The sequence below is a fragment of the Halichoerus grypus genome, chromosome 2 (assembly GCF_964656455.1).
Source record: "Halichoerus grypus chromosome 2, mHalGry1.hap1.1, whole genome shotgun sequence".
Lineage (NCBI taxonomy): Eukaryota > Metazoa > Chordata > Mammalia > Carnivora > Phocidae > Halichoerus > Halichoerus grypus.
Genome location: NC_135713.1, coordinates 25,148,806 through 25,160,902, shown reverse-complemented (window position 1 = coordinate 25,160,902; position 12,097 = coordinate 25,148,806). Strand labels below are relative to the sequence as shown.

Below are 12,097 nucleotides of genomic sequence, written 5' to 3'. Positions count from 1 at the left end.
TTAAAGCACACCATTGTATTAGTGGAAGAATGCAGGGCGTGCTTAGAGTATGAACTCTCAGGTCCGGGTTGACTGATTGGTCATATCACATGGCCTAATCCATCTTATAAGGGCAGGATGGTAAGAACAGTAATGGGTGGGAAGAATAAAGTGGCCCAGAGTGACAGGCAACTGCTAAAATGGCTCCCAGCAGTCATGTCTTTATTAATCTTCTCTCCTTGAGTACGGGCTGGACCTAGGGACTTCTAACAAATAGGGTATGGCAAAAGTGACTAGGTTACAAGACTTGACTTTCATCTCTCTCTCTCTCTCTCTCTCTCTCATGTTTGGAGCCCTTTGTTTGAGGGAAGCAAGGTGCCATTTTGTGAGCTAATGGAGAGGTCCACATGGCAAGAAATGGATGTCTCTGGCCAACAGCCATAAGGACCTAAGGTCAGCCAATAACCATGAGTGAGTTTGGGAACAGATCTGCCCCCAGTTGAACATTGATTGACTACGGTCTCACCAGAAACCCTGACTGCAGTCTTGTAAGAGACCCTGAGCCAGAGACCCCAGCGAAGCCATGCCCAGATTCCAGGCGCACAGGAACTGTGAGATGAGAACAATTGTTTTCTGTTCTAAGCTACTAAATTTGGGGGTAATTTGTTACAGAGCAATAGTTGGCTGATATACTCAGTGGGAAGCTACCTCGTGTTGAGAACTCATCAGACACTTCATGAAATGAAGGCTACTCACCGGTGAGCTGGAGACATTCTAGATGCACAAGCTGAAAGAGAAATTTAAAGGGGAAAGATCTTGTAAGAGCTGAGACATCTTTTTAATAGAGCTGTTACTATAAAACTGGTGATAGGAATTTAGCCTTAGTCCTATTAGCAGATCACCAAGGATTTCCTAATAAAAAATGTCATATATTTTTATTTTTGCATGATACTTTTGAAAACAGGGCTCTATTTTTTTAAAGATTTATTTATTTATTTTAGACAGAGCATGAGCGAAGGAGAGTGAGTTGGGGGAGGAGGAGCAGAGGGAGAGAATCTTCAAGCAGACTGCCCACGGAGCGCAGAGCCCATCCCAGGACCCATGAGATCATGACCTGAGCCTAAACCAAGAGTTGGATGCTCAACCCACTGCTCCACCCAGGTGTCCCCGGGCTCTTTTTTAAGGAAATGAGTGTGATATCTACTTCATAGGGATTTTATGAGGATGGCACAAATTAATAAATATAAAGCAATTAAAATAGTGTGTACCTTATAGTTAGTGCTGTATAAGTATTTGCATGTTAGGAGGAGGTCAGAAACTGTGTTGAGTGAACCAGTTTGCAGTACATGCCCCAGGAACACTGCACCATGATGTGAAAATTAGTGTAGCAAATGCTCCCCCTCCAAATCTGGCAGACTAGGACCCAACAGTTTACACAGGACATAAGCCATGCTTTGTCTGATTCAAACTGTTGGAGAAAATATGGTGGCTAGTATTTCAAACAGTTAATGGATATGTTTTTCTCCCTGTGCAATGCTTTTTATTCCTATACCATCATAAAGGCACGCACACATGCGCACACATCTTCCCCGACCTCTTTTTTTATGATTGATTTATTTTTTTTACAAAAGTTTATTCTTTTTTTTAAAAAAAAGATTTATTTATTTTAGAGAGGGAAAGAGAGCGAGTGAGCATTGGGGGAGGGGCAGAGGGAGAAAGAGAGAGAGAGAATCTCAAGCAAACTCCCCACAGAGTGCAGGGCTCGATCTCATGGCCCTGAGATCATGACTTGAACTGAAACCAAGAGTGAGATGTTCAACTGACTGAGCTGCCCAGCGCCCCTACAACAGTTTATTCTTAAATGTACAACAGGATCTAAGACAGCACTTCATTCTAGTTATAGGCGGCAACAGATGCTGTGACGGGGAATCCAGATGTTTAAACAGGAATAGAATTAAGGATCACCATGACCTCAGACACAAGGAACAGCTTACTTTTTGCCAGATTTCCTAATCCCACCTATAAGCAGGTGGGATTTGCTTTTAGCTCCTCGAGTTTCTTCTGCTTCTCTTTCTGTTTCTGCTCGAACACCTCATCTTCCTCGTCAGTCTCCTTGGCCTGCTTCATGCCATCTTTGTGGCCGGACATGGCACCAGCTGCCCCTTCCCCAGACCCTCCTCCCCAACCTCTCTTGACGAAAGATCCTTTGGTTAGGAAGAAGAGTCTGTGGAGGGCAAGGAATGGCATGTAGCACCCTGCTCCCTAACCCTCCCCCTCCCCCTTGAGTTCCCTGAATGTGTGCAGAGGAATGTTAGAGGGAACACAATCCACAACATTGATTTAGGGAATCGGTAAAGGAGACCTGTGTCTCTCTCCCATTTGTAGCCCTGGGAAGAGGCACGTTTCAAAGAACTCTCCAAGTACCATCAAGGGGGTGGTAGAGTAGATGGTTGGGTGGGCCATGTGGGAAGAGAGGCCTGAGGTAGCCCAGGGTGGCAGGGAAGAAGAGCAAGATATTTTTCATGCTGCTATGGACTGAATGGTTGCCCAGATTCATATGTGAAATCCTAATCCCCAGTGTGATGGTAGGAGGAGGTAGGGATCTTTGGGAGGTGATTAGGTCATAAGGGTGGAGCACTCATGTGTGAGATTAGTGCCCTTATAAAACAGACCCCAGAGAAATCCCTTGCCCCACCCACCACGTGAGGACACTGCAGGAAGACTGAACCAGGAACCAGGAAGCAGGCTCTCACCAGACACCGAACTTGCTGGTGACTTAATCTTGGACTTCCCAGCCTCCAGATCTGTGAGAAATGAATTTCTGTTGTTTATAAATTTCTCTGTTATAATAGTGTGAACAGACTAAGACACATACCATCAAGAATGATTTGAAGAGCTAAGAAAGAGGGTCAAGGGATCCAAGGGATCTTGTAAGCAGGAAGGAGAGCACACAGCTGCAAAGGTAGAGTAGAGGGTAGAGCCACCTCCTATCCCATGGCCACCTCTCGATAGACTTTAAGATTATCTTCCCCCAGAGCCTGGATACAACCCTGGGAAGAAGTGGGAAACCCCCAAATCAACTGAGAAAATCCTGAATTGACAGGTCAGCCCAAATTAAGATTAAGTTTTCAGACGAAGACAGAATGAAGGCTTTCGATAGAGATTAAGTACAATTATAGACATGTTTATGTTTTTGCATACCTAAGTTTGTATCCTGTATAATAAACTGGCTGGCTTTACTTAGTCATACAAGTTGAAATATGTTTTTGAAAAAAACATAAAATTACACCATGAAATTTTCATTACAGAAGAGGTTAAATATTTCAGATTAGCGTCTTTTCACTGGGCCATGCCTGTTTGCATCACACATGGATTTGGTTCAGGGCTGGGTCAGTGGAGATTTCCCTGAAGTATCATCAACATTTCTAAACACACATTTCCACCCAGTAACTGATCTCATCTACTGCAACAATCTCTCTTGAACTAGCACTGCATTAATGAGATAAAACAAAAAGTATAAGTCGAAAGTGTAGCTGCTCCTTGGAAGGCAAAATCAAGTATTTGTATGCTAATAAAAATGAATTCTTGGGGTACTCGGCTGGCTCAGTCAGTGGAGCATGTGATTCTTGATCTCGGGGTTGTGAGTTCAAGCCCCACACTGGGCATAGAGCTTACTTTTAAAAAAATTCTTCAGGGGTGCTTTGGTGGCTCAGTTGTTAAGCGTCTGCCTTTGGCTCAGCTCAGGTCATGATCCCGGGATCCTGGGATCCAGCCCCGCATTGGGCTCCCTGCTCGGTGGGAGGCCTGCTTCTCCCTCTCCCACTCCCCATGCTTGTGTTCCCTCTCTATGTCAAATAAATTAAAAAAAAATCTCCAAAAAAATTAATTCTTCAAATTTTACTTAGGACACTAGATATTTCATTGTTATAGTAGCAGAATTATTTTACATACTTGAATCAAGGAAAATTTTTATTTTTGCCTTCACTTTCTACATCCCCTAAGATCTTAAAATACTAAAAAGCAGAGGAGCTCTATTGGAGACGGAGTATGTAGATTATTTTTAAGAGGCGGTAATTTGAGAGCTCAAAATAGCTCTTCATTCATCCAATTAACCAACACTGAATGCACCTGCTATGGTTAAGCACTAACCTCCCTGCTGGAGGTCTGGAATGACTAAAACATAGGCACATGAAGAACATTTTGGAGAAAGAAAAATGAGGAAGATTTCCCCTGCAGATAATAAGGCATATGATATAGTTGCCATATCAGAATACAAAATATCAGAAAAAATAAGAAATCAAAACAGAAGAGACAGGTAAATGAAAAAGAATAAAGTTTAAGAGGGGCACATGGGTAGCTCAGTTGGTTAAGTGACCGACTCTTGATTTCAGCTCAGGTCATGATCTCAGGGTTGGGAGATTGAGCCCCATGTTGGGCTCCTCGTTGGGTGGAGCCTGGTTAAGATTCTCCCTCTCCCTCTGCCCCTCCCCTCTCTCCTTCTCTAAAAATAAATTTTCAAAGTTTAAGAATGGATTCAAGTAGATATAAGAATTTAAAATATTATGACTTTGTTTTCAATTAGTAAACTGATTTTCAGTTAGAAATGGTTGCTCAACGGGTGCCTGAGTGGCTCAGTCAAGCATCTGCTTTGGGCTCAGGTCATGATCCCAGGGCTCCAGGATCAAGCCCCACATCAGGCTCCCTGCTCAGTGGGGAGCCTGGTTCTCCCTCTCCCTCATGCTCTCTCTCTCTCTATCTCTCTCTCTCTCAAATAAATAAAATCTTAAAAAAAAAAAAAAAAGAAAGAAAGAAATGATTGTTCAAGGGGCACCTGGGTGGCTCAGTTGGTTAAGCACCAGACTCTTGATTTCAGCTTGGGTCATGATTTCAGGGTTGTAAGATTGAGCCTTGCATTGGGCTCCATGCTCAGTGAGGTGTCTGCTTGAGATTCTCTCTCTCTCTGCTGCTCCCCCATCTCAGGCTCTCTCTCTCAAAAAAAATGTTCGATAAATACAGTTGGAGCAACATCTAACCTTTTGCAAAAAATTAAATAAAATCGAGATTCTTACCTTATACCTATAGTCAATACAGTTAAGGATTGAGTGTAAGAAGTAAAACCAAGAAAAAAATGTAGGTGAATATTTTTTGTATGTCACACGAAAGGCACAGCCTTAAAGACTGTTCAGCTGTAGTAGATAATGCTTGTTTTCCAGAGTGGTTATTACAGTTTCCACTTCTACGAGTAGTTTATAGAGTTCCAGTTGCTCCATATCCTTGCCAACAACCGATATTGTCAGTTTAAATTTTTTTATGCATTTTAGTAGTTATAAGTATCTCACTGTGGTCTCTTTTTTTAAAGAATTATTTATTTTAGGGGAGGAGGGGCAGGGGGAGGGAGAGAGAAAATCCTTAGGCAGACTCTATGCCAAGCATGGAGTCCAATGCGGGGCTCGATCCCATGACCCTGAGATCATGACCTGAACCAAAACCAAGAGTCGGATGCTCAACCAACTGCGCCACCCAGGGGGCCCTCTCACTGTGGTTTTAATTTGCATTTCCCTGATGACTAAAATGTTGGCTACATTTTCTTTACTTATAAATATGCATACATTTTTAATCCAGCAATCTTAATTCTAGGGCTTTATCCTGAAGAAATACACACACATACACACACACACACTTTGAAATTATACAATAATTGTATTCTGATGAAACATTTTTGGTATATTTATACTATAAAATATGGTTATCTAGTGATAAATACTATTAATATCTTGATGGTGGTTTATCTTTGGAGTAGAATGGTGGGTGATTTTTTTAACCTCTAAACAAAACTTTAATACATTTCTAATTGTGTCCTGATAGGAGATTTTTTAAATACGTTCTTAACTTTTAGACATTTTCTGAATTTTTCACAGCATATATTGTTTTTATTTTTGGAAGATACAGCAAAAAGTATTTCTATATTATTTTGTAACAACAGATATATTATTTTGTAACAACAGATAGAAATAAAAAATATAATCCCAAATAACCTAACAGAATACCCACAATTCAGTCATAAGCAATGTCATTGGAAGTCGTTTTTCATTTAAAATGCAAAAGATATACCTAGTGCCCAAATCTTTCTAAATATGATATCATCTTTTTTTTTTTTCAAGTAAGCTCTATGCCCAACATGGGGCTTGAACTCACAACCTGAGATCAAGAGTTGCATGTTGTGTTGACTGAGCCAGTCAGGTGCCCCCAGTTTCCTCTTTAAAAAGAATCAGGGCTCCTTGGAGAAATGCCTGAGAAGCACAAGATGAGCCAGGAACATGGGAACATTTTGCTATAACAAAAAGTATGGAAATGAAAAACCAACAAAAAAGAGATGGGAACATGTTAAAAGGATATAGAACTAGTTTCAAGGACAGCCCAGTGGCTACATCTGGGACAATTTTTGAGCTAAAGATAAACCAGGACAGTAAAGGATTATAACTCATTGAATAAAATAGGAATCCATCAATTCATGCTGATGATAGACAACCAAATAAATGGGGCTGAACAAGGGAGGGTCCTCCCTTACAGTGAAATATAGATTGGTAAGTGTGGAGGGAGTGGTACTGTTGAAAGATCACCGTTTTGCAACCGTCATAGTAAAGAATGGTTTGAGCAAGAAATAGCAATGATTGCTATATCTAGGGGGAAATGTTTGATGAGGAAGAGGATATTTACTCAATTCTAAACTGTGTCTCCATAAATTGCTCATTAGTTGCAAGGGAAAAATAGTAACTATACAGTGGAGAAACTGGATGACATCTGGATCCATTGACCAACATTAACCAACAGGCCTCTGAAACCAATAATACATTATATGTTGATTAATTGAATTTAAATTAAAAAATGGAAAAAATTTAAAAAAATTAACCAACAGGGTGCAGACTGACATGGTGTGCTTCCAGATCTGATACTCAGAGAAGAACAAAACATCACTTTTGTGCCCTTCTGGTAGGGGACCCATGACCTGAATCAAGTCGAGAGGAGACACCAGGCAAGTCCGACTGAAGAACATTCTACAAAACAACTGGCTTATTTAGACACATCAATGTCATGAAAGACACAGAAATACTAAAGAACCTTTCCAGATTAAAGAACATTAAAGAAACATGACAATTTAATGCATATGTGATCTTTGGTTAAAGCTGGTACTAGAGGGGGAAAATGCTATAAAGAATTTATTGGTATAGTTGACAAAATTGGAATATGGATCGCAGAGTAGAAAAAAGTATGTATCCAGGTTAGATTTCTTGATTTGAAACTGTGTTGCAGTTATGTAGGAAAATATACTTGTTCTTAAGAACTATACAATGAAGTATTAAGAGTATAACAAAGGCATGAGCTATATAAACTCAAATGGTTCAGAGCAAATAAATAATTACAGAGGGAGAAAAAGAAAACAAATGTGATGAAATCAGAAACAAATGATTATTCTGGATAAAGACAGAATGGGAATTCTCTGTAATTTTGGCAACTTTTTTAAAAAAAGATTTTATTTATTTATTTACCAGAGAGAGAGAGCACAAGCAGGGGAGCAAGGAGCCCAATGCGGGACTTGATCTCAGGACCCTGAGATCATGACCTGAGTGAAGGCAGATGCTTAACTGACTGAGCCACCCAGGCATCCTGCAATTTTTCTTTACATTTGAAATTATTAAAAAAAAAGTTTAATAATAATAATGCACATGATCGTAGTCATGGGCTTGGTTTTGAATTATTTTATCCCAAACACACACACACACACTTAATTGAGATACATGGAAGTTATTTAGCTGGGGTAGGGGAGTAACAAGAGGGCTAATTTGGGAGTGTATGGGCATGTCCCTCCATTCTTGCTTAATGGAAGACAGGCAAGGGAGTAGACCATGGTAATGGGTCTCAGAAATGGAAGATGGTGGCTGAGGCTGGAGAGCTGAATATTGAGATTCCTGGGAGGTCAGTTTGCTGTCATACATGGCCCATGGACATAGACATGAAGGTGGTCATAGTAAAATGGAACCTCCAGATTATAAACAATGGAAGGTAGAAGGGACACCATTAGAAACCGCCCAGGAGAAGCTAGCTGCATGAGGGCTACGGGTTTCACAGGGCCGCAGTGAGGCTTGGAGGTACATGGGTGGCTTTGCAAACAACATTTCCTTTGTTGGTGCATTATTTAAAGAATTCAGTGGGCGATTTGCTGCATTTGCGGTAGCTGTAGGGGCTGAATATTACCTGAAAGAAAGATAAGGAGCATCACTGAAGATAATACCTAGAAGTATCTTAGAGGCTTCATAACTCTCCTAGAAAAATAAGATTTGTTCGCCGTAGAACAATAACAACAAAAACCCAACGAAATGGAAGATGGTGTAACCTTCTTGTTTATAGCACATTACCTTGTTAGTCTCATTTCCCTTCCTTCTGTTGAAACACAAAGCACGGTGGCCAGTCCCCATGCTGGTACTTGGGCTCCTTTGTTTAAGCCACTAAATCTCATCAGCCGAGGCACCAATATCGTCAGTCTCTTTTTTTCTCAATCTTAATTCCAAACCAAATTCCTGTTGGAAGTTTCGAATTTTAGTTCGTATTTCAATAACCCACATAGGCTTATTTTTCTATCGTGAACAAGCTAACAAAACGCCTATATTTTTGAAGCTAGACCATTTGAAAGCTGCCCGTCAATAAACAAGCCAACAGACCGCCATTGAAGAGGAAGCTTTCTCCTATGAACAAGGCGGGGATGCCTGGGTAACAGGAATGGGACCGTCACAGCCCTCAGGAGTTATGGTTACAGGTGGAAACGCGTTTTAGAATGGTAGGAGATCTTTGGTTTTTTGTTTTGTTTTTCTTTTTGTTTTTTGTTTTTCTCCCCTGCAGAAAGCTTTTTTTTTTTTCTTTCAAAGTTTTATTTAAATTCAAGTTAGTTCACATCCCCTGCAGAAAGCTTTATTGCTTCCATTTGGCCCACAGCATGGGAGAAGCTCCATGGGGGTTAAAAAGCTACCTGGTGGCAGGGCGCCTGGGTGGCTCAGTGGGCTAAGCATCTGCCTTCCGTTCAGATCATGATCTCAGGGTCCTGGGATCGAGCCCCAGGCTGAGCAGGGAGCCTGCTTCTCCCTCTGCCCCTCCCCCTGTGCTCACTCTCTCTCTCTCTCTCTCTCCAACAAATAACTAACTAACTAATTAAATAAATAAATAAAGCTCCCTAATGGCTGCAGGGAGAGTCTCGGGCAGAAGCCTGACACCAGGGTGTTGGTACGGGGGCCACTCAAGAGCTGCCGGCTCCTCGTTGTACTTGGGGATGAGCCTTTCCAAGACACACTCTCCCCACCCAGCCTGCGGAAGTCAGTCCGATTATTACCATGTTCTTGAGGATTGTCACCTCCTCATCTAAGAAGCCGTTCTCCAGGAGTCACAGAGATGAAGGTCTGCTTGGGCAGAATGCAGGGCCCACCTCAGGTTCTCCTCTGGAACAGAAGTGGCTTCCATGGTGTCCCGGGTTTTACCCCACTCATCTTGGGATGGCTTCTGCAAGTCCTGGAAGAGGACGTAGCTGCTGCACTGGTTTTGCATCTTCAGGACATACTCAGCACCCTCACGCTTCTCGGCCAACGCGTGAGAGAAGTGGTGTGCTGCCTCCAGGCCACATCCTTGCGGTGGAAACGGAAGCCCAAAGAGAGGTAGGTGTAGGAGGCTCCCAGATGCATGTTGACCAGGAGGGTTGATGGCAGACCACACCTAGGTGGAATCATTCTGGTAAATCTGGAAGCTCATGGTTGACCAGCAGTAAGGAGCTAAGCTCAACCTACAGGGTTGGCTGGTCTGAAGGCAGAAGATGGCCAAGAAGATAGTTCTGAAAGTTGCAACTGGCAGAGAGGTTGGAGGGTGGCCGGAGGCTGGAAGAAAGGGGTATCCCTGGGTCTGTTCCATCCAAACACTGCTGAAGCAAGAGACAGGTCCACGGGCCCACTGCACACGCTGCCAGTAGGTAATCTTTGACATAGGTGTAAGAAATCCTATGGCTTTGCTAATATGACAGGTGGAATACAATTCAACCACGTAAGGCCCATCCAAAAAGGACTTTTTATATTTATTTATTTATTTATTTATTGCCATAATTTTAAAACTTTATGTTACGGGAACTTTCAAATGTACACCAAAGTAGAGGGAATACTACAATGTATGGATTTATTATATTTAGCTTTGCCTTTGAAACCTTCCACTGGTCTGGCCTTTGTAAAAAGCAAACCTAACCTATTCATTTTCCTTCCCATCCCCCAACCCTTCTGGGGACAAATAAGTAAAAGTAAAACTTGTAGGACAGACCACAAGGTTGGCTCTAGCTATGATGTGGACTTGGCTAAATGATGTTTGGAGAAGACACTAAGGTTTTAAGGTCATGAGGCACCGGTTAGTACAGTTAGTATGTGAGACAAATGCATCTGCCCAAGAAGAGGCCAATGGAATAAAGAACTTAATGATGCTTTGAAGCATGTATGTTGTTCATCCTCAGGTGGGTATCTGCAGTGCAAGAAGATGGCTAATTTTAGTTGAAACATTCTAGGTTTATGTTACAAGGCTTCCTTTCTTTTATTTTAAAAGCATGTATTTATAATCAAGTATTAACTTTGTCCCAAAACCCAAAAATAGTAGAGGTAACAAGAAAGGTAAACATATTTCAAGGCCATCTTTATTAAGAAACTTTTTAGGAGGGCCACCTGGGTGTGTCAGTCGGTTAAGCATCTGCCTTCGGCTCAGGTCATGATCCCAGGGTCCTGGGATCAAGCCCTGCATCGGGCTCCCTGCTCAGCCGGGAGTCTGCTTCTCCCTCTCCCTCTGCCTCTCCCCCTGGGTCGTATGTGCTCTCTCTCTCTCTCAAATAAATAAATAAAATCTTAAAAAAAAAAAAGAAACTTTTTGGGAGAATGGTTTAGGTACTCATGTCAAATTTTAGGTCTTAGTTAACCTCAGCTTAATTTTCCTGCCACTGGAGTCTTCTGTTTCCTCAGTGAATAGTCATTCTAGAGTGCCTTGGGAGAAGTCACTGAAGAAACAGTTCTGAAACGCACAGAAAAAAAGGGACATCAGAGAGTATGTGAGTTGTGTCAGGGGGAAATGGGGACATGAGCTTAAGACATGGAATCTATCTTACTGAAGTTGCACACAGATGTTTGTACAAGGGGGTTTATTGCACTGCTGGTATAGTGAACATTTAGGAATAAGTTAAATATCCATCATCACAGAACTGATCTAGTGAATTGTTTGCCCATACTGTGAAATACTCTGTAACTATTATAAAGCATGAGATAAGGTAAATGCACTGATATGGGGAGATTCCCAAGACATACTATAAAGAGGAAAAAGCAACTTGTGAAACAATGTGTACAGCATGACCCTTTTATATTAAAAATCTGTATAATGTTATATATATGTGTTACATGTAAATGCATAGAATGGGGACAAGAAGGATGGCCACCAAACCACAGTCCTGGCTAATTTAGAGGAGGGATGTAAAAATGGGGATGAGGATGCAAGGTGACTTTTATATTTTTGCTCACTAGAATTGATTCCTGTTTCGATCTTTTATCATAACGTGTTCATGTTACTTGTGTAATTTCCTTTTTTGTTAAAGATTTATTAATTTATTTGAGTGTGGGGGAGGTGCAGAGGGAGGAGAGAAAGAATCCTCAAGCAGACTTTCCACTGAGCAAGGAGCATGACAAGGGATTCAATTTCACAACCCTGAGATCACGAACTGAGCTGAAATCAAGTCAGATGTTCAACCAACTGAGCCACGCAGGCACCCCATCACTTGTGTAATTTTCAAAAGATCACTTGATGCATTCAATCTTTCCTGAAAACAAGAAGTACTAAATTCATAATGTATGTTGAACCCCTTGTGTGCATAACTCTTTGACATCTGACCTCATCCCCCTTCAAGAGCTAAAAACAAGAGAGATTATTTCTGTGACAGTTCCTCAAATTCATGCTCAGATCACTTAACTGGCTTGACTGTTTTTTGGTCCTACCCTCATAATTAGAGGGTTCTCTCCCTGTCTCCCAAGGGCATATCTACTTTCTTCTCTTCTTGACTGCTCCA

General features: G+C 41.6%; 1 pseudogene; it reads left to right on the top strand.

Annotated features, from left to right (window-relative positions):
- Positions 1-7,971: 7,971 nt before the first annotated feature.
- Positions 7,972-8,260, top strand: LOC118544209 (NADH dehydrogenase [ubiquinone] 1 beta subcomplex subunit 3 pseudogene; annotated as a pseudogene).
- The last annotated feature ends 3,837 nt before the right edge of the window (positions 8,261-12,097 follow it).